Source organism: Mirounga angustirostris, unplaced genomic scaffold (genome assembly GCF_029215605.1).
Source record: "Mirounga angustirostris isolate CCGP_5_RB_7025 unplaced genomic scaffold, mMirAng1.0.hap1 SCAF_1, whole genome shotgun sequence".
Classification (NCBI taxonomy): Eukaryota; Metazoa; Chordata; class Mammalia; order Carnivora; family Phocidae; genus Mirounga; species Mirounga angustirostris.
Window position 1 is genome coordinate 189,292,723 of NW_026991709.1, and position 23,035 is coordinate 189,315,757.

A 23,035-nucleotide genomic window follows, 5' to 3' on the forward strand; every position below is an offset into this window, starting at 1 on the left:
CCTTATTTATAAAACTAGACAAATAATATTCACTGTGTAAGAGTTGTAAGAATCAAGGTGATTAAATGAGGAGTTCTCCTTGCATTGTAGAGTTGTTTGTAAGAATAAAATATTATATTGCCAGCCATTGAATCCTGGCATGTATTCTTGATCTTGTTAACTCTGAGTTGTCTGGTCTTGATCATGGCCACACCCTGGTGTGGTAGATTTCTGCTCCCTTATTTCACTTCCAGTCAAAGAGCTTTCCAGGAGCCCTGAAAGGGATACCTGAAAGGGACTCATAGATTCTGTCTACCCCAAGTCTGAGACAGTGCCCTACACTCAAATATCCCTAGAGAACTTTGGGATTCTCCATGCCTTCAGACAGCCTTTTGTGATTTGCCTTAAGGAAATGATGTGTCATGCTGAGCCTGGGGTTAAAATTTCTACACAAATAGAGATGTTGTCATATATACAGTTATAGTGACTTATGTCATCTGCAGGAGGCTTTTTCATACCACTTGATACACTACGGGAGACACTCAGCCTGCAGCTGAGAGAGTCCTTGACAACCGCCCAGCCGCTGTCCCTTTTGAGCTAGAAGTGAGAGGAAAAAGAAGGAAAAGAGAGAGTGACAGGGAAGGCCACCATCTGTCCTCTGGGTTCTAGACAATGGGGTGAGTATTTTTACTCATATTATTTCCTTCAACCCTCATAAAAATCTTGGGAGGCAACAATTAAATATTCCCATTTAACAGAGATCCTAAAGTTCAGAATGTTCACTTAACTTGCCAAATTCACATAGCAGACAAGAAGCAGAGTCAAAATCCTGCCCTACATATACTTGACTCCAAAATACAGTGGGTTTTTTTTTTTCTATAAAGCCATAATGCCAAAGTATAGAATCATGGGAGAAAGAAGGCAGAAAGGAGAACAAAAGTATCCTCTTAGAGTGAGTACTCAGAATCCTATTGAAAATATGAAGTCATGAGTTCAGGGTGACTAAAAATTAACTTGATTTTCAGCTCAGGATGTCAGAAAAAAAATCCAGGTTTGGTTACTGTATGTGGAATGTAGGTTATCAAACTATAATGAAAAACATCAGCCATATTTAACCAGCCTGATTTTTATTTCCCAAGGCCATGATAAGGAAGGCGACTGAAATTTAGTTTGCATAATTGTAAAGAAACCATGTTAACAAAAGAAGGAAGGCAGCTTATTCCACTGCTAAAAGAATCAATTCTTCTATCCAAATGAGAATGCCAGGTGAGAAATGGGGATTTACGTGGCTACCTTTCATCAGGATGATTTGATTTATGTAAGTAAGTTCTATACCTTTCCAGCTCTTAAATCCAGAGCGGTGCAGTTAAGCTGATGCATATCAGAGCTGACTCACTTTCTCATTCCAAGTTGATAATTTAAATGTTTACATTAAAGTTTCTATGTTAACTTTCAGGGTTTTAAAAATGAAGCAAGTTTCTGTTCTCCATCAGACTCAGAAGCAATGGGAATTAATGTGATATTGTCTTTAATGAAATGTAGTGGGGACCTGTGATTCATGTTGGTTCCCAATCCTTTCCTTCTCTTTAAAATGCCATAAAATGAAAAATACAACAGCTGTTTCATATTAAAGAGAAATGCAAATGTGCATTAATGTAGCTCCAGAAGTATTTTATATGTTCAGAGAATTTATTATTTATATGATTAGAATCAATCTACGTTTTTCCCATTTAATAAAATGGCACTTATTTCAATGGCTTTGTCAGCGATTTAAGCCAAATACACAAAAAAGAATGGTCTGGGATCTAAGTCAAGGATATATTTCTTTTCCCTAAAAGTACAGAATAGACAATGAAAAATGTCTGATGCTGTTTGCCCAACAAAGATATGAAAGCACCACATTCTCCTTATACCTAGGTTAGTAGATTAACTAGTTTAACATATTAAATAGATTAACTAGTTTAACATACTAACATACTAAAAAAATTTCATCAGAAGGGTCAATTGTTTAGGCTGAGCTTTGTCACAGGGTGAACTGTGTTCAAACCCAGGTACCTCTTATGCTGGTAAATTGTGTTTGGAAAAGTCCTCCCGGCAAGCAGTAATACTTCCTCATTTTATACTCTTTCTATTGCCTATTTTGGTTGCAGATATAAATTATTTAAAACAGGAGAGGGTTCCCTTGCTAATTAATAGCAGACTGACTAACCAGTTCCCATCAATGCCTGAGGGTTCATTCTATACACAACTTTCCAACCAGTATAACAGCCCACTTCCATGGTTTTGCTGGGTAATTTTAATCAGTCACTGTGTGTACCATGGAAACCCAAAAGCTGTGCACTTGGATGACCTTATTATCATTAGCAGCAAATTGGTTGTTGAGCAGGGAATTTTTCATCAGGAAAGACTATGTGATTTCATAAACTTGGGAATAGCCAAGTTGTATTTATTTTCTTTTTCTGACTATAATTTACAACTTAGGAAATGAGCACGTTTAGAGTGAAATTCACATTTTAATGAAGAGGGATATATCTGAAGTTTCTTTCTAACATAGCTTCTATATTCTTTTATTCTCTTCCAGGGAATAAGAGAATTGTCATCATTTAGAAATTTTCCCAGTGAATGAATGGGAGGAGTGTTCCATGACTTTTGCTTCTGACATTGGAAGTATTGAAAGTGGCCTCCTGGTGGTCAGGGGATCAAAAATTCTCTGGAATCATGGGGAAATAATTCAAATAGTTGCCCCTAAAAGAAGATCTTTCCATACCTATGGTGGAAGATGCACATTTTTGGTGCTAAGAAAAGCCAAATAACCTGCCGGAGACACAATCACTCACAAGAGCATACTTCAAACAGGTCAGTGGATATTAATTTTACAGCTCTGGTACAGCCCAGATGGTACTTTTTTATCAGGCATCCCCAAACTCCATATATTAAAACAGAACTGCCATTATTTTAGCCTCTCAGAGTTTAAAACTTTCTATATTACCTTTAATTTAATATGGAGCCAAGCTCTTATCTTATAAAAAATGCTCCTAGTGGGGAGATTCACTGCTCTTTCTTTTGTAACGGTAACTTCTCCAGAGAAGGCAGTAGTTTTGTCATAATTAGTCCCTTAACTTTTCAATAATCACTGAAAGCTCATCCTCCTTGTTGTTAGCAGCCATGTGATATGTATAACAATTTCTTTGTAATTCCGCAGTAGTGTTGCCAAATGGGATGATGACCTCATAGATAGTAAAGATGGTCTGTAGATGTGCAGCTAAGGATAGAGAGTGTGGTATAAATGTACAAACCTTCTTTTTTGCATGGCCCATGGGGGTAACTTCTACATTTGTTACACTAGCCTTGGTTCCCTGTGATGTATTTGGCCTTGTCTCTTGTGGGTGTCCCCAGGAAAACTTGTAAAGGATGTAAAATAAAATTTCAGCCTTCTCCTACCTTCCCTCTTTGACTACCTTTCTCTTTACTCATCCCCCATCTCACCCCAACACTTTAAAGAAACTAAGGCCAGCTGGAAGGTACTAAGAGAAGATGGTAGAAAGAGGGTATAGTAGATACTGTGGTGCTCTGCCCGGGGCTGCTTTCCAGGACCAACACATCCATCCTTCATCAGCAGAAAATGTCAGCTAATAAAGATTCCTAGATGCTTCCCTCACTGGGATAGTCCCTCAGCCTCAGCGAACTACCTCACCTAAGTTTATGCCCACTCCTGGGGAGTAGTCCACAATCAATGACAGGCCAGTGCTGGGATATAAAGATCTGGTTCCTTGGCCTCAAGCTGGACAACAATAGAGCTCCTGTAGGATTGGCTAAGGCCTCAGTTACAACCTCACTGCACATCAGCTTCTCTTCCTGCCCTATCCTGCCTTCCTTGCCTCCTTACAGGCATATCTCCTGGGAGCACGTCCCAATAAACTTTCTGCACCTAACTTTTCATCTTTAAGTATGTTTCTAATGAACCAAGTTTAAGATAGGGGGTTACCCAAAGTAGTCTGAGACTCTGTGTCTTAAGGAAGGGTAGTCAAATTATTCCCCAAAAAGGCAAGAATTACAACCAGGAAGACAAAGTGGGTTACATCCAAAAGGTAAACTATGGACTAAATTCAATAATCCAAAGCAAAATGAAATGAGATTTAAGATATAGGTAGAATTAAATGTTTCAGGGCAAATTCTAAGAGCAAAGGGAATACAGTATTTTATATCTGAATCTGTCCTATCTGCTTAAATGAGCTGGTCCCCCATGGCATCTTCTGATTTCTCAGAAATCAGAACTAAACTAAATGCACTCAACTAAAATGCACTGTAATAAAACTCCAGTTTGAAGCTCTTATACACCTACCACACTGGTCATAACCATATCTACTATCTACACCAGAGAATGGGACCTTGCAAACATACTACTACCCACCACTCCTCTCCAGAGTTCCATTTGAAATTCCAAGGTTAAGTAGTCCATCTGTCTCTTATGTCTATACCCCAACCCTTACCTCTCTCATCACTGTTTTCCATAGTCCTGGCCATGAGTCAGATCCTCTGGACAGCTGTCATTCCCCTGCGCTCTGGAAGCTCAGTCCATTGCCAAGAAGGTACATTAGATTCTCAATAATGTTTACAGTACACAAAGATGGGTTTTTTCCTTGTGAGTTTGTTTTAAACATGGATATATTTTTCTCCCAGGAACTTTTTTCCCCTGCCCTCAACAGGAAGGAGATCCAGTATTTTCCTGCCTCCTAAGACCAAAAATAACTTTTACTTCTCTACTTCTAAGTTATAATGGCTAATATTGACTGGGCACCCACTGTGAGCTTGGCACTTTTCTGAGTGCTTTAATGCTTTATCTTGGGTAATATTGATAATGACCTTGGAAACAGTTATTATTGTTATCATCCCTATTTTGCAGATGAAGAAACAAAGGTACAGACCTAACTTTCCCAGGTCTACATGATCAGAAAGTGGTGGGGCCAGGATTCAAACCCAGCCAGTGCTCTCAAGCAATAAGCTCTTCTGCCTTGCCCCATTCCCAGCATCTACCAACATCTACTTCATCCTTCTCCAAATGTTGAAAATTTCCTTTCCACTCTGAATGCAGCCATCCATTCATGCAATATCAATAGCCCCCATAACACCAAAGCCCTTAGCCTCCTAGTATCTCACCCCTCATCTGTTTCAGTGGTATTCACTGTGGGCCTTAAATAATTGACTCCCAGGATCATCTTCTTCTCAAACCTTCAACTCTGAAATTTCCCTCTGACCACAACCATACATCTTCTACTTGTCCTGCTTCTTCATTCTTTCTAAACTACTCTCTGCATCACTCCTTTCTCTCCCAGTATGGCCCATCCCTTCTACCCTCAGTTTTACTTTCTTCCCTGATAAGCTCATGTTCCCTGTTTTCCTGTCAATCCCTCTTTTAGCAGCACCCGAAACTCCCTCATTTTCCTTTCATTGCACATCCAATGCCAATCTCCAATTTTGCTTGTGCTTATGGTTGTGGTTGTGGTTGCTTACCAGTGACTTCCCTCTAAGTAAAGGATAAACTCCAAATTCCTAAGCAAGACTTTCAAGGTATTCCATGGTCTTCTTCACCCTGTTCATCTCCCACCACTGCTCTCCACCAGGACTCAGTCAGTATCCTGTCCACATGGAGCATTGTCATTCCTTTCATAGCTCCCTGTCAGACATGCTCCTTCCTGTTCCCCTTCTGGTAAAAAGCAACAGGATAAGATGACTTCCTAGATGGATGATTAGGGGAAGGAGGAGAAAGAGGGGTGGGGACAGCAGTAGAGGAACAAATGTAAGATGACCTAGAAATGTTTGCTCTAAGCATCTGCAAAAATCAGGGTGTCATACTGAATGAGCATGCTCTAGGAGAGAAAGTGGATAATATAAAGGGTCCAAGTGGGCTTTCTCAGACCAGAGCTGTTGATGGAGCACCCATGTAAGAATACCATGAAAATAATAACTATCACAATTAAATGGTGATGCCCCCAACAATCATCTAAGTTTCACCATGATTATGTCCTAATGATTAGGCACGAAGTGTAGTTTATATGGATTAACAAAGCAAATACGTTGGGAATGTTATAGAATATAACTGCCATTCTGAGAGCTAATAAAATGAAGAAATGAACAGAACTTACCTACATAGCTGCAAGCTACTTAGAAATATGATAAAAATCCTTTTCTAAAATAAATGTAAAAATGAATAAATTAGTTATCTAACATTTCACTAATACTTTATGAGATGTACTTCCAAGTATTTGTCATGTTACTAGGAAATTTATTAGTGATTATTATAATGAACTTATCCATTATGGCTGATACTGTTATATATTAAAACCAAATTTACCTGAGTCATTAATTTTGGATACTTTTAAAAGTACATTTATGTATACTGTCTCATTTAATTATCCATTATTTATCTTTAAAATGACTCCAATATCTTAGCTTTAGATCTTGTATATTTTGAAATTTTCATTTTCTAGAGAAACTATGGAAGTAAAAAGAAAAAAGGTAAGAACAAAGAACAACTAACAAAGTGGAAACATATTCTTTATGCCCTAGAAACCAGGAACCACATAGTCTTTACATATTGCAAGAATTCAGGCTTTACCATGTATCTATTTTTATCATGAAAAAAATGTTCCCACAGGAACTAAGTGTTTTTTTAAGTGCTATGTGGATTCTCTTACACCAGAAGCTTAGGAAACAGGATGCTAGTCATTCTTGCAGAAACAAGAACCACTTAACACTAAAGGCTCACAACATTATGACACAATAATTGGGCTAAGTTCAGGGGAACCCAGACAACAAACATATTGCTCACAAAATGACATATACTGCATAAGAGTGAAGATTTCATAAAGTTAATGACTGATATCGGAAAGTTGCTCAATCACATATTCCATCCATTGACAAATGAAGATCTAGCAAAGCTAGACCTGTTTACAATAGAAGAAAAAGCTTACAAGCATGGTGACAGAATAGGGATACCAGAAGAGAACAGTATGAATGTCAAATCATCAAGAGAGACCTTTGAGGACATTGATAAAGTCTACAATTTTGTGCTGCAAAATTCAGGTATAAAGTAAATGCTATCGGGCGCCTGGGTGGCTCAGTCGGTTAAGCGACTGCCTTCGGCTCAGGTCATGATCCTGGAGTCCCTGGATCGAGTCCCGCATCGGGCTCCCTGCTCGGCAGGGAGTCTGCTTCTCCCTCTGACTCTCCTCCCTCTCATGCTCTCTGTCTCTCATTCTCTCTCTTGCAAATAAATAAAATCTTTAAAAAATAAAAATTAAAAAAAAAGTAAATGCTATCATATCATTTTGCTACATAAAAATATCAACACCAGATTTAATCTCAGTAAATAACAATTAGTACTATTATTGTTATTATTATTATTATTGTCATTAAAGTAATGGGGGAATGAGGTCCATTTGACTCCTTAGCAGGGAGGACACCCCAGGAATAAATACTGAGACTTCACTGTCCCATTTTCAGATCTCCTGATGGGGCCTCCCCTTGGCTGAACTCAATCTGATCCCATAGGTATACATAGAGATCAGTTTCCTTAGGCCCAGAGACAAGTAGACAAGGGAGGACAGTGGATCTAGAGGGGCAAAGAGAAGATGTCCAGCACACACAATCACACATGCACACGTGCACACACACACACGTGTGTACATACACACAACCTGGGTTCTATTAGGCCAGATTCCAAAGTTCTAAGCCACTTAATTTATCTGAACAACAAATTCATTTTTGAGGCCCAGTACAGTTCTAGGTGCTGGAGGCACTGCCATGAACAACACTGACAGAGTCCCCACCATGGGCACCTATGACTTTCATGGACTCTTTCCACCATAAAAAATATTAAAAATTTTATTTTATGACTATATTTAAAAATCAGTTTAATCCAGCCTGGATTCCTTATTCCATGTTCACTGTTATTATTATTATCATTATTATATCCATTTTTCCTCTGATTTTTAAAGAAACTAAAACATTTTCATGGGCCCCCAAAAGTATCATGGGTCCAAGGCACTGTGCTTACTATATCCAATGGATAAGTTGACCAGCCCTGGTCTTTGTTACCATGGAAATTATATTCTAGTGGGAGAGACAATAACAAAATGTTACAAATAAAGCAAGGTGAAAATATCAGAAAAGTGCAGTGAAGACAACTGAACAGGATATCTTAGAAAGTGATCAGGGAAATGGGGCCGTATAGTCAGAGTGTCCATGGCAGGCTCCCTGAGGGGAGCACACATGACATGAGAACCTCAATGACTAGAAGGAATCAATCTTCTTAAAGTCTGGAGGACCTGAAGTAGAAGCAGATGATGTAAAGGCCCTCAGGCCAGAAAGAACTTGGGGTTTCTGAGAAGAGTAAGAAGCCCAGTGAGGCTAAAGCATATCAAAAGATGGGAAGAGGGACAAGATGAAGGAGGTTGGCAGGGGCCAGGTCATACAAAGCCTTATAGGTAAGAATTTAGGTTTTACTTTCAGCTGGGGAGTTGCATGGCTTAATGTGGAGAATGGATTATAGGGAAAAGCAGAGAGACTGCAGTTACTGCAGGTCACCCAGGTGAGAGAAGAGGCTGCTTTGCATCAGACTTAAGAGTGGAGATGGGGAAAAAAGGATAATGGATATAAGATGTCCTTAGAATTTAGAGTCAAGAGGACTCAATGAATTGATGCAGGAGATGAAGAGCAGAGAGGACTCAAGGATGAACTAGGCTGGGGGTGGCAGGGTTGGCTTGAGAACCTGTGGGATGGGGGTGTCATTTACTAGCCCTGGCTTCTATAAACCCTGCCACTCCACTTACATTAGTAACCAATAAAATATATTACAATGACACAATATATTACAAAACACAAATTTGCAATGCTGTGATTCTTGTACATCTTCTCAGGAGCATGTTTATTGTGGAAACACACCAAATTTGTGAATTCATGTTATTTCCAGTGACATGGAAATACTGCTTTGGTCACCATACTTCTTGCTGCAGTGTTATCAACAAAACCTCGCCTCTTGATTCCTTATCTTGCCCTCTAACCAACTGTGGGTATTTGACTAGACAATACTTGCTTTTTGGACAAACCTGTCCCTCTAGAAGGACCTAATTGGTTCAAGATTAGCTGCCGCATTTTGTCCTCAAACAATCTTTTGGTCTGTCACACTGAATTTCTTTTCTGTGTTCCTGTTGAGAATTTACCATTTGGATTCCGAATCTTTTTTTACTCATTCACATACATATTAAAGCATCTGAATTTTCATCCAACTAGGTTACTAACCCATTAAGGAATGATAAATTCAAGTTTCTTTCTTATTCCCCTTATCTTCTCATTCTCTATACTTTCTCTGGGTGATCTCATGGATTCATTCCTTCTACAAATACTTGGCATTGTTTAGATGCAATGACAATGACAATAAGAGTTAGCATTCCCATAGTGCTCACAATGTGTCGCCAGCATTCATTTCATCTTCAAGATGATCCTGTAAGATAGATACTAATGTTATCTCCATGTTAAAAATGAAAAAAAAAAAAAAAAAAAACCCTGAAGGTTAAGGTATTACTAAGGAACTTAACCAGGGTCGCATAACTAGTGTCCTGTGAAGCCACAATTCAAACCCAGATAATGGGACGCCAGTACCCATGTGTTGCAACAACCCCCTAAACTGTCTCCTCTTTAGCTTTGGTCGTGCATCTGAATTACAGACCCAAATATCCTGTTTCTTAATTTCTATTTGGATGGCCCACAGGAAACTAAAACTCAAAGTACTCAAAACTTATCTTTCTCCCTACAGATGTTCCTCCCCCTCATAAGCCTCAATAAATGGTGTTTCATCCACCCAACCAAGCAAGCTAGAAGCTTTGAAGTCATTCTTGACTTTGCCCCAGGAAATTTTATCCCCAGCCAGCAGCCAATCATTGATAATGTCCTATCTCTTTTACCTTTTTGGTGTCTTTTAAATTTATTCATTTCCCTATCCTCACTATTCCAACTTCATTCTAGTCCTCACTCTTTGCTAACTGATTTTACTGCAGTAACCTCCTGTTCTGTGCCAATAGGAAGGGTCCATATCTATGCTGAAAAGACTCTGAGGCCATGATCAGGAGCGATGGAACTAGTGTTGTGGTTGATGGGTGATGTTAATGTTGTGGCTGTTTCGCGACGTCTGTCATGGGAACAATGGGCAGGTGGTGGCACTTGTACCAGGACTTGCCAGCCTTGCCTTAGCATTCTAACACAATACTTAATACATGGATGGGACGTAATAAATGATGCAGAATGAATGAAAAATGAATATGAATGTCTTATTGTCTCTGAGCACTAAGCACAAGTTAGTCAACAGTTGTGTATAGGGATGGATGCTCTTTGTTGCTAATGATAATAATAGAGCATTTCATTTCTACTAATCCAATCTAATTTAACAGTTTTCAAAAACTACTTGATTTGTGCCATATCTGTTAAGGCATGCCAAGTCTCTCGAGTTTCTCTCTCATCTCCACTTACCATCCCTGCCCCATACCACCATGTGCCCTATAGCTGGCTGTGGGTAGCCTGGTTATTTTAAATTTTTACAATCTACCCATGGAAAATTCTATGCACCCATTTTGTTATTTGTCCCCAGTAATAAAGCTGTTCCACTCATAATATGAACATATAACATACAGGAAGATCCAGTGACACGTAGAAATGCCAGCCTCTCGGTCCTTCAGAAGTTTAGATATGACTGCTATGTCACAGACTTTCACCTTGTCTTCGAGACTAATGTTTTCTTGGTCCCCATAGTCTAACCATTAACCTCTTGAATTATGTTTTGACCTTCTTAATAGGGTTTCTTTTTCTTTGTCTATCAGTCTACTCCCTCAACATGTCAGATATTTCCCCTGCATATGATGACTGCATATATTTAGCTGACTGCTTTATTTTTACTTCTCAGGCAAAGTGAGCTTTTTATATATTAAATTGTGTGGTAGATATAAAAAAGGTGTTATTTTTATTCTATATCCTTGTTCTTGATACAGTCAACAAGCACAGTCACTAATTCTCATTTAATTTATAAAGGTTACAGTGGTTTGTTGGGCTGCCTCCCTCAAGATTCAAGGAGCTTACTAATAATGCAGAGCTGCTGAACCATAGTATCTATTGGTCTGTAAAACTAAAGACATTTTAACATTTGCAGGACTCCAGTCTGCTGCAATTAATTCTGATCAGATGTCCACAGTCCAGAGTTATTATTAGCTGGAGAGTGTCAGAAAGCACTGGCCATTTTGAAGGTGAATCCTTGCAAGTGCACTTTGTTGTTGCCAAATAATTAGGAGTTAACATTCAAGTTAATATAAAAGATTGCAAATGGATAGGAAAAAGTGTTTCCACAATTAGTCAATTTTTTGCTGTTCTGGTTCTTCTTTTGCGGCAGAAACTCAACCTGCTTATATAATTCATATATGTCAAATAGCATAAGTGTTCTCAAGTTATAACTAACTCAGTTGGCTGGAAGGGAGCTTCAGATATTCAGGGAATGCATAAGCAAAGGATTAAATATGTCTAAATCTTTTTCTAACCAGGACATTGGAATCATGAGTAGCATCAGAAATGAGGTGTCAAGGCCCAAGATTTCAGACAGGATCTTCTCCCTGAAGTTTTTGGGGCAGAACAAGCTCAGAGATAATAGAGAGATTGAGTCCAATGACCAAGAACTGATAATCAGACAAAAGTTTGAAATGGGGCCATGTAGTGTCAGGCAAGTAAGGGACAAACACAGAAGCCACTGGATATTATTAGGCCAATGGATATGATCCTTTTTAGGATCCTTTATTCCCGTAAATTTTTATTAGTCACTTACAAGGTGGGTGGGGAGAGGGTCAGGGACACACAAGTCACAAAATGCCACAAGGAATTATTAAACCTATTCTACGCAAGGAAACTTAATAGTTGAAATAGCATATACAAAGCTGATTTCAATGCCAACTTGTTCTCAAGAAACATACAGACTGGTAGGGAGACAGTGGTGAACATAAAACATTACAGAAGAGCCACATGGGTCAAAAGGAAGCACATAGCATAATGAGGATTACAGCATTAGAATGATACCATCCTGGGTTCAGTTCTGAGTCTGGCACTAACTCTCTATATAACCTTAGGCCAAAACAAAACAAAACAGAAAACCAACCTGGAGCTAATTTCATGAGGTTGTTATAGGGGTTAAATGAGAGATGGAGGGGGAGAAAAAAAGGTATATATATATATATATATATATATATATATATATATATGCACTTTCTGTATCTATAATGGTTTGGGTAGCAGGCAGTAAGTACACATTCACTGATAGGTAGCAATAGTAGCAGCTGCAACCATGGTATAAGAGGTATGATTTGTAATGAAGTTGAAATATCAACAAAGCATCATTGGCAGCACACAGGCAGGAGAAACCTATTTAAACTAGAAAAATCTATAATGATATTTCACAATATCCAGTCTTCCCTGTCTCAGTAAATGCTAAATCCATTTGCACAGGCCAAAAATCTCAGTGTTATCTTTGGCTTCTCCTTCTGTCATTCCTCAAGCTCAACCATCAGCAAATCCTGTTGACTCTATCTTCAAATATATTAAGGATTCATTCACTGCTCCCTACCTCTCCCACTCCCCACCTCCTTCAAATTCCATCTCTCATTTGGATTCTTCAGTGGCCCCTGAGCTGGTCTCCCCACTTCTACCCTTTCCTCCTAACATCTGTTCTCAATGCAACAGTGACAAGCATCCTTTTTTTTTTAAGATTTTATTTATTTATTTGATAGAGAGAGACACAGCGAGAGAGGGAACACAAGGGGCAGAGGGAGAAGCAGGCCTACCACGGAGCAGGGAGCCTGATGCGGGGCTCAATCCCAGGACCCTGGGATCATGACCTGAGCCGAAGGCAGACACTTAATGACTGAGCCACCCAGGCGCCCCAACAAGGGTCCTTTTAAAAGGTGAGATCATTCTCCCCTGCTCAGAATCTTCCAAAGGTGTCCTTATGTTACAGAGAGTAAAACTCTAGGTCCTTATGATGCCTGCTAGGCTCTCGGGATTCAGCCCTCTGCTTTGTGTCTGTCCACATTCCCCATCACTCGCCCCCTCTCTAATTCTGTTCCTGACATGCTGATCTTGATGTTTCTTGACCATATCCACATGCTCCTGCTTCAGTCCTTTGCATTTTCTGTTTGTGTTAGTTTGGACCCTCCAAGAAGCAGATGCCAAGATGGGATTAGCTGAGCAAGAAATATACTGAGGGGAAATGTGGGTGAAGGATAAAAGGAATGGATGGAGAGAAGATGGGAAGGGCTTTTGACCACAGTGCCAATCTGACACCTGTAAGGGTAAGGAAAGAGGATTGTGCAGGAATGTTTCAGACTGCAATGCAATCCCAAAGGAGGTTCTGGCAAGGTGTCTCTGAGCCACAGTTGCTTGTCAGAGATATCCCCATCTCAAGGAATAGTCCTGAAGTAGTACTCCATTCTGCTTAGTTACTGACTAGGAGAGGCTCAGGAGAAGTGTGGCCTCTATGTGAATGTGGTGGAGGGTCCAGAAGGGGGCAGCTAGACTGTAGTCAACTATGTTCCCTAGTAGGAGACCTATGTCCACCACACTGTTCCCTCTACCTAGAATGATTTTTTACCAGATATCAGCATAGTTAGCCTCCTCACTTCCTTTAGGTCTCTGGTCAAATGTTACCTTATCAGTGAGGCTCCCCTAACTATCCAAATAAAGCAGTACCCCCACCCTGGCACTCCCTAGCCACCTGACCCTGGTTTATTTTTCTCCATAGTGCTTCTCTCCATCTAAAATATTATATAGTAACTTGCTTGTTATCTCTCCTTCTACTAGAATATAAGGTTCATGAAGGCAGGACTTTGTTTTGTTTACTGCCATATTCCCAGTATTTAGAATAACACAAGTAATACATGATACATAGAAATTGCTCAATATAAAAGGGGAACCCTCTTACACTGTTGGTGGGAATGCAAGTTGGTACAGCCACTTTGGAAAACAGTGTGGAGGTGCCTCAAAAATTTAAAAATAGAGCTACCCTATGACCCAGCAATTGCACTACTGGGTATTTACCCCAAAGACACAGATGTAGTGAAAAGAAGGGACATATGCGCCCCAATGTTCATAGCAGCAATGTCCGCAATAGCCAAACTGTGGAAAGAGCCAAGATGCCCTTCAACAGATGAATGCATAAAGAAGATGTGGTCCATATATACAATGGAATATTACTCAGCCATCAGAAAAGAGGAATACCCAACTTTTACATCCACATGGATGGGACTGGAGGAGATTATGCTAAGTGAAATAAGTCAAGCAGAGAAAGTCAACTATCATATGGTTTCACTTATTTGTGGAACATAAGGAATAACATGGAGGACATCAGGAGAAGGAAGGGAAAAATGGGGGGGGAATTGGAAGGAGAGATGGACCATGAGAGACTATGGACTCTGAGAAACAAACAGGGTTTTAGAGGGGAGAGGGGAGGGGGGATTGGTTAGCCGGTGATGGGTATTGAAGCACGTACTGCATGGAGCACTGGGTGTTGTATGAAAACAATGGATCGTGGATCACCACATCAAAAACCAATGGTGTATTGTATGGTGACTAACATAACATAATTAAAAAAAAAAAAAGAAATTGCTCAATATATACACTGTGAACAAATGAATTAAAAGGCATAGGTTAATTTCATTATTGTGCACACATTTAAATTCCCTGCTAATTTTAGAACCCGATCTCTCCATATAATGTTATTTAATCTTCTAAACAATATCAATAAGTGAAACTATTAATATGTATTCAAGATATAGAGGCTTAATATTAAAACATAATGCAGTAAATCACATAGTGAAGCAGAATCCTTTAGAATTCATGTATCTCCATTTACTGTCTGAAATTTGTAATCTTAAGGACCCAGAAATCTCTATATAGTATTTTATTCCTTGCTTAATATATTTTAGTGGTTACTAAAGTTTAGTGTGCAAAACTACTTTTTAGGATTTTATACATAAGCCATGCATCTTATACTTATGGGAAATATAATGGATATTCAAAGGTAATTTTGACATCTTCCATGCTATCTGTAGGGTAGGTTCCCTAGAAGCAGACCCTGATGAAGATTTATGTGAAAATGATTTATTAGAAAGTATTCCCTGGAAAAACTGGAGGGGTCATGGCGGGGTTGGATTGTGAAGAGAAGGAGGCCAACCAAAAGTGAAATATCAAGCAAACTCCCACATAAAGTTAACTGTGGCATAATCATGCAGGGAGGTCTAGAGATAGTAGAGATTGCTCCTCAGAGTTGTTCTTAGAGCATTGTATTCCTGCACAACTCAGTCATTAGTTAGGAGATGTAAATTCCCAAGCACGTTGGCACATTTTCGGTACACACTAGCAAAACAGGCAAAAGCAGCCTGTAGGAACTCCTCCAAAAAGGGATCCTGGTCCTGGATATTAGAAGTGAAAGTGCAAGGGGATCCCCAGTGCATGAAGATAGTAAAGAGACGGGAGGTGATGTAATAAAGAAATCGAGGACATACGGGTAGAGCGCTGACAGTGCCTGCGGCACTGGCTGACGTCTGTCTCACTGAGTACAGTTACGGAAGGGAGAAAAAGGGTGGGGGGAGGTATGCTTATAGTAAAACCAGTCAGCTTTAAATTTGGAATAAATTTTTTCAGTTTTCTGATTCCCCTTGTTATCCATGAACATTTATTTATATGTGCAATGGAATTTCTTTAGATCTCCTGGTATAATGATCCAAACATTGCTCTTAGGATCATCTCATTGCCTTTTTGAGTAGGACTGTGTTACAAGACTGCGAAGCCACACTAAACTGGGATGCCTCCTTCTCTCCACTCAGATGTTGATATCAAATACTACATCCTCTTACCATTATGTGGTAACCTCAAGATCTCAGCCAACTATTTGAGACTATGAAAACTTCTAAACAACTGCTCAACTCTGAGTCAGATGGCAGCGTCAAACATGTCAGCTGGGTCAGGTCAAATTTTGGTCCCATTCTCTACATTTGAAATTCTTTTTTTGTGGCAGATGAAAGGATAAAGCCACGCTGAAAATTGTAGACCATGAGACAAACAATGTCAATGGAGTCTAACGAACAGCATTCAATAAGTGACCTCAAAAAACATAATTTCTGAAAGATTTGGTATCATTATTATTATTACAACTGAGCTAACTAGATTCTTTCAAAATTTCCTTTCTGCAATAGAAGTCCACTATTCAACAATTCTGTGGAGCATGCCCCAAATCACTGCTCAATAATTCTATAGATAGGAGATTCCCCTATCATGGCCTCTGTTTGAGGGAGTTCCAGTGGTCTCCTCAAGGCCTGAGACAATTTTGCCACTGCCTAAACTAACACAACATCATGGAGAGATGAAAAAGTTGTTTGGTGCCGGGTACCATGCTAAGTACATAAAGTAGCTCATATAATCTCCATAATGATATTGTAAGGTGGTATTACTATATGCTTTTTATAGATAATGAACTTGAGGCTCACAGAGATGAAATAACTTATATACTCACATAGCTTGTAAATATAAAGTCAGAATTAAAACCTAAGGAACCCTGATTCTTTCCACTCTGCTTATACAATGGAAACAATTTTCGAGCAGGAGTTATTCCCAGGAAGCAACACTAAACCCCAATCAAGAAATATTCCCTGTCTTAGTTATCTCAGGCTGCTATAACAAATACCATAGACTGAGTGGCATAAAAACAACAGAAATTTATTTCTCATAGTTCTGGAGGCTAGAAGACTGAGATCAGGGCGCTAGCATGATTAAGGGCCCTCTGTCTGGTAGTAGACCTCTTGCTGTGTCCTCACATGGCAGAATGGATGAGAGAGCTCTCTGGGGTGTCTTTATAAGGGAACTAATCCCATTCTTGAGGGGTCTACCCTCATGATCTAATTATCTCCCAAAAGCCCCACCTCCCAATACCACACCATTGGGGGTTAGGATTTCAACATATGAATTTTGAGAGACAAAAACATTCATTCCATAACATTCCTTATCCCAGGAAAGAGAATTGATGACAGGTACCTAGCTGGATTGCTATGGACAACTGATTGCTAAGTGCTCCAGTGCCTTCCTGGGGGGACTGAAGTGTTTATACCGTGGTTACACTGTGTCTTTCTCACCATTGCATATTGTGTATGAGGTATAAATATTTTTTTCTGTAGTTCACAAGTCTTCAGATCAATAAGAATTTGTACTCAAGGAGCTATATTCAATGATTCACATCCAAGGAGACTCATCCACACTCACATCTGAATTCAGTGGAGAGATCCTTGACACCTAATCTTGCAATATGATGTAATTTGGCTGGGGGTCTTGGGAAAGAGTGAGTGTATTTTGCATGTAGGAGGAGGTATGTAAATAATTCATGGCCAGAGAGTGAACTGTGGTAGATTAAGGATCGCCATAAATTTTTTTAAGTAGTAATCCTCTTCTGCTGGAATCTTAGCTGGCGTTAATGGCTTGCTCAAACAATTAAATGCAACAGAAGTGATATGATATTCTGAGTATTCCAAGACTAGGTCATAATGAGGCTTGCAGCTTATACCTCTTAGAAAGTTTACTCTGGGTGAAGTCAGCCATCAAGTAAGAATTCTGACTATTCTGAGACTGCCTTGCTACTCAAGCTTGACATATGGAAAGACTTTGAGAAGAAAGAGGGGGAGAGAGAGAGAAAGAGAGAGAGAGAGATGCCTACCAGCTCCAGGCCATCCATATCAGCCCAAGCTGGGATCCCAAATATAAGATTGAAGAAGCTCTCTTAAACATTCCAACTCCACCAGACACAGCATGTGGAAGAAGCAAGGAACCCAACCTACAGCTAGAATCAAAGCCCTGGGCATATAACTCCTGTGGAGCTGTTTCAACCATCTCTTGCCATTTAAGTACCCCAGCTGAGACTTCAGTCATCAAGATGCAGAGATAAGCTACCCTCACTATGCCTAGCCTAAATTTCTGGTCCACGAAATTATGAGCATAACAAAATGGTTGTTGTTTTCTACCACTAAGGTTTTTTTGGGGGGGAGGGAGGAGAGTTGTTAGACAGCAATGGGTAACTGGAATATACTGTTCTAAGGACTCTGTAAGGGAAGTGATTGAGTTGTCCCTTCACTAACTAGTTGTTTGCAATGGTCATTTTATTAAAATCAATGTTATGTTCAATATCATTAATTATTAATCTTATCATTAAAGTAATGCAGGTTTATTAGAAAATATACAAAAGTATAAAAAAGAAAATTAAAATCCCCTACAACCCCACCATCCAGGGATATATTTGCATTTTTAAAGTGTGTATGTGTGTATTAGGATGACATTCAGTATATGCAACCATTATCTATTGTTGCATAAAAACATACCCAAATTAAAGGTTTGCAATAACAATAATTTTATGATTGTTTACAAGTCTGTGGGTCAACTTGAGTGATTCTGTAGGTCAGCTGGAGCTGAATGGACTATGGGCAGGTTGGTTGGTTTCTGGGGCTAGAGCTGTGACGTGTCTGTTCCATGTCAGCTCTCATCCTCAAGGAGGCTAGCACAGGCTTTCTCACATGGAGGTCTCAGGACAACAAAAGCATAAGAAGATTAACTATAAGATCTCTTGAAGCCTACACTCAGAACTCCTATAACATCATCACCTCTGCCGTATTTTCCTGGTCAAAGCAAGCCAAAGGCCAGACAGATTCAAGTGGGGAGAGAAAGTGACTCAATCTCTTGAGAGGAATAACAGCCAATTCACATGGCAAAAATGCATGTATGCAAGGATAGGAGGAATCTGCAGCTATTATTGTTATTATTATTATTACTATTATTATTATCTACAAGACCATACTTGAAATTTTCTACTCATATTTTTATAAACTGTTATGCTTGGAAAATATAATCAAAACAGTATGTGTAAGTAAACCCTGTCCATAATCCTCTAAGAAAGACTGTTATTATGTCTCAGATAGATGAGTTCTTGTCTCAATATTGGGAATAGAGTTTCTTCTCTAAAGAGAAAACTCCTTGCAGCTCTCAGGGCTAACTTTTTGAATGAACAGGTGAATTAACTCATTTTCCATTTCTCCTGCCTCAAACTGATGGGTTATTTAATACTACCTAAACATCACATAGAGGCACATGGGCACCACCTGAAGGGCTTTCTCATTCTCTGAACTGTATAACTGAGTGACGTAACCATAGCGACAGGGACACTGGACCTAAAGATGACTTTTGTTGCCGTATTCTGATTGAGCATTTATCTCAAAGATTTGTAAATACCCTAAACTGTGGTACAAAGGTCACCAAGATTTATTTCTGAGAGAAATGGTTATCTCTGTCCTGCTTTGAGCAAAACATCCCATGAACTGAGGTTATACACCCTGAATAAATTAAATCCCAGGGAAACATAAAGGTTAAATGAAAAAGTCAAAGTAAGATGATCCAAATAAGTGGATCAGTTTGAGAAACACCTGGGAAGTGAGAATGAGAACTGTATCCCTATCCTCAGCCATAATGTGGACTTCTATTGTCCATGGACATAGCTATTAACCAAACAGGTTATTTTTAGAATATCCTAGAAATGAAAGTGCCCTTCTGGGTTGTTATTGTCCTCTTTTAGGTCAGTAATACATGACAGACTTATCATGAAGTCTGTTGAGGAAAAAAAAATCTATCATGCTCTTTGAGTCTTAAAGCACAGAAATTTCAACCAAGAATAAGGGCCATACTCTGTCACAATTCCTTCAGCAACCTTCTTGATTGAATGCCTTATGTTGACAGCTTGCATTGTGCCTATTTTGATGTGACATGGTCTAGTAGCCTGGTATTAAATGGCAATCGGAGAAAGAGGTGGTGGAGAAAAGTGATTAGAAGTCTATGCCCTAGCAGGAACCAATCGAGTTTCAAGTTCCTGCTCAGCCACTTACCACTAGCTGTGTGGGCTTGAGTAAGTTAATTCACCTGTTGAGCTTTGGTTTCCCCATCTGAGACATGGCAAGAAGTTGGACAGAAAACTGATAGGAATAATGCAAGGAAAGCATTTGGCACAGTGTCTGGTACATGGCAAATACTGAATACATGTAAGCCATGCTGGTTGTCAAAGAAGTAAGCCCAGTTTGATGCCACGGACCTCAGTCACAGGGCTGTCAGTGGGACAGAAAACAACTGCACTGAGGGCTTTTCTCCATTCATAATGAGAGGAATGCACTATGCCTCATTACGCAGATCTGGGACAGGACACGATCCACAATGGAACTAGATTCATGGAATAACTAGGTACACTATAATGAGTTTAACCAAAGTGGTGGAATGCTAAGCCTCTGTAACTACAGATATTTATCATTCTCTCTGGATGCATATAGTAAAACTAGAAAATAGGGAAATTGAACAAACCCCAATACCACTTATTAAAATTCAGAGAAACAAACCGAATCTAGGTATTATACCTCTGAGGAATCTAGTTAACATTAGAAGTTATTTTTCCTCATTTCTCAAAATATTCACTTTCCCTCATAGGCAAAGGAATGTTGTGCTGGCTGCCACTAACCAAACAGAGGCTTCAGGCACAGACTTCAACAGGTCCAGTTCCCTCTCCCTCCCAAATCAACCATGAAGAAAAGAGAGATTTCACTAATCACAGGGTAATTAATAACATATTTACCTAGACAAAACAACGTACTAAAAAGTAAACATGTAGCTTTATGTAATTTTGTGCAGAGGGCTGTTGTTTTAGTGAATTCCAACTCATTTTCCCTCAGTTCATTCATAACATCTTATGCATATGTACAGTTCTAATCTGGGAGATTTATTCAGTCGACTGTAACTGTATCTCTCAGGTGCTAGTCTCTTGTGTTGTTCCTTGACTTTAAAATGATGGTATAGTATCTTCTAGGCCCAAACACCCACTGGGGTTTCTAACTTGCATCCTGTTATCACAACAATGACATTTTTGGAGATTTGAACTGGTGCATGATGTTATGGTCCAGCTCAGCTAAATGATATTTTTTTTTTAAAAAGTTAAAAGAGAAAGAGGAGATTAAAATCATGAGTATAGCATAAGGAGATTCCCAGCTTAGATGGAAATCCTATAGAACATGAAATACACAGCAGGTCTCCAGTGGTTAGGAGGAAGTTCTGGTGCAGGGAAATTTCGTAGAAGAAAATTAAGGCACCAAGTAAGGGTGAACTACTGTCTTCTGCATGCATTCATGAATGATGGCATCTGGAGGTCCCCACCATGAGACTGCAGCGGAGGCCACCTAAACTGCCTCCTTACCAAACATGCAGGAGATTTGCTTTCAGAGTACACAGCTCTAATTTTATAAAGTAAATCAGTGGGGAAACAGGATTTATTTTACATGATGTACTTTACTGGCAGCTCCTTGGAACATATTTATTCCATAAAAGTAAAGGATAGCTGTCCTCCATCTGATCCAAACTTCAAGAGGGATGTGGGTCAAACTCCATGAGTTACAATATGGTCAGAAGGTTTAACACTCCTAGAAAACAATCTAGAGCCTTAATGATGACAAATACTCCAACTAGTTTCTCATAAAAGCTGAAGCTGGAAATGTTGTCAGCCAGCGTGGCAACCCCTAGATGGGGTGCAGAAGCAAGGCTCATGGTACATGCTTCCAGCAAACATTTCACCAACGATGTCCAGCCTACTCAGCAAGCCATTGCTTTGCTCACTGATCTGTATCCTATTTGCCATGTAGACCCAGCAAAACAAACATTTTCAGTGACATGATTGCAAATGTTTCTGTCACATAGACCCATGGCAAACAATCTCCAGTTTGGATTTATTCTTGGCAAGCAGGGCTCTGCTCCAGAGCCTATGAGGATTCTTCTTACTGTCCATATCTCAGAGGGTGTCTTTCCTGGAAAACACATGAGATTTCTGCCACAGCAAAACAGCAGCATGGGATCCTCCTGAGAACCAGCATCTCACCTAAAATATTCATGGCTCAGATTCCCAAAGGCTGATAGAGCAGTGCCTCAATTAATGACATTCCCCCTGGTACACAGTCAAAAACATGGGGTCCCAGAGATATGGTAAGAATGCTTCACCCCTTTGCATTGTTATTAATCTTCAGTATTTCACTGAAGTTAGAAATATCTTTTAATAAAAACATATAAAACCATGAAAAAATTATTCTAGCTCATTTTATGAACTGATCTGATCCTACTACTCATAAATTATGGATAGTTACATCCTGTGGCATTTTAGTTCTGCTCACTTTATAATTTAGTCTGACATTTGGATAGCCCTGGTCCTTCTATATTAAAGTACTGTTGAATCACTTAATTATAACCATTATATCTTGGGGGAAAATGTGTACCTGTAATGACTTGCCACTGTTAAGTGGCCAACTGAAGACAGTGAAAGTAAGTTTTTGATACAAAGAACGAAGAGTTACCCTATTTAAAAAGAATGGTCTAAAGTTAAAAAAAAAACTTTGGGTGGCAAATTATAGAAACCTATCCAGAATGCTTTGAGCACAATAATGGTGACTAACTGAGAGTATCCAATAGTGTGTCCTTGAATACAAAAGCAGCCATCCAGCCAAGCCTGGGAAACTAAAGTCCAGAATCTACAAGCCAGTGGGAAGTAACTAGTTTCATCATCGCTCAATTTCTCTTCCCTCCATGGATCGTGTCATTTCTCACTTCACATGAGCTCCTACTGTGCATCTACTTTATTTATCTGTTTCCTTGCCAATCAGTAGTTTCAGTTTTTCCACTTACAGTGTGGAAATGGATATGCCAGCTCCACAGCTTCAGTACCTCCCAGCTCCAGAAAGGCAACCAGTTCCAAATTCCAAGAGAGGACCCAACCGAGCCAGACTGGTTCAGGTGTTCATCCTTGCCCTAATGGACTGTGGCTGCTTCATCCATGAAACACAAAAGCCTTAAACTCAGTTAATCATGAGCCCTTTGGTGTTACCCCAAAGAAAAATGTCTATGTTTAAGGATGAAGCATGGGGCC

At 39.5% G+C, this 23,035-nt stretch overlaps 1 long non-coding RNA gene across 1 annotated transcript in view; it reads left to right on the forward strand.

Annotated features, from left to right (window-relative positions):
- Positions 1–538: 538 nt before the first annotated feature.
- The window catches only part of LOC123834774 (uncharacterized), a 31,119-nt gene continuing 8,622 nt past the window's right edge, over positions 539–23,035 (forward strand). The window contains exons 1-3 of the long non-coding RNA XR_006788500.1: positions 539–656; positions 1,119–1,245; positions 2,561–2,835. This is a non-coding gene — a long non-coding RNA (uncharacterized LOC123834774). The remainder of the gene's footprint in view (positions 657–1,118; positions 1,246–2,560; positions 2,836–23,035) is intronic.